Genomic DNA, 805 nt, shown 5'->3' on the forward strand with positions numbered 1-805 from the left:
GATTATTTTGAAGGGGATAACATAATTTTGGATGAATAAATGAATATTTTTTTATAAAAATGAAAAGTCACCTTACTTTTTGATCACACCTCGTATGTGTCATAGGCCCGTTTCTACCACTTTTGCCTTAACCTCCAGTTTAGCCAAACTTTTGTTAAAACTAAACCTAGATTTGGCGCTGATTGGTTTCTACCACCGTTACAATGCAAACGTTTGGCTAAACTTATAACCTATGTGTCATAACTTAAAGAAATTACTAAATCTCAGTTGTTGATTGGTCCAATATTGGTTCTAACAGTATTGTATGGCAACGTGCAGCATCGTGTTATGTGATGTAACTGTACTCGCGAGCAACGGCACAACTTCGTCGCGTGTTCTCGGTACTCAAAGTACGCAAAAGTATCTTCTCTACCTCGGTAGCAGAATTTTGCGACAGCCAGGCGGTTTTTCGGCCAAAATTATAATTCTTATTCTAATCCGTATTCTAAGTTGGGCGCCAGGCACGAGAGAGCGTGCCACACTTTTCGAAATCTCCTCACTTTTGCCCGTAACGTTTTCGCGACGGCAGGGGGTGGGTCACAAGGGATGTGGGAAATTTGTCGGAGGGCGAGAGAGATAGGCCATAAGAATAAACCACGCGAAAACGTAATAATAACAATTATATTTGAAAGGAATGTAATGAAGCCAATATGATAAATTACAGCAGTGAAGCAATTACAAGTACTCTCCGGGGCTTCGTCCCTCCGCTCTGCTCGATACTCTCGGTACTCGCACAGAGAGCCGCTAACTTAATCCTAACGCCGGA

This window comes from Trachymyrmex cornetzi, unplaced genomic scaffold, assembly GCF_001594075.2.
Source record: "Trachymyrmex cornetzi isolate Tcor2-1 unplaced genomic scaffold, Tcor1.1 scaffold34, whole genome shotgun sequence".
Lineage (NCBI taxonomy): Eukaryota > Metazoa > Arthropoda > Insecta > Hymenoptera > Formicidae > Trachymyrmex > Trachymyrmex cornetzi.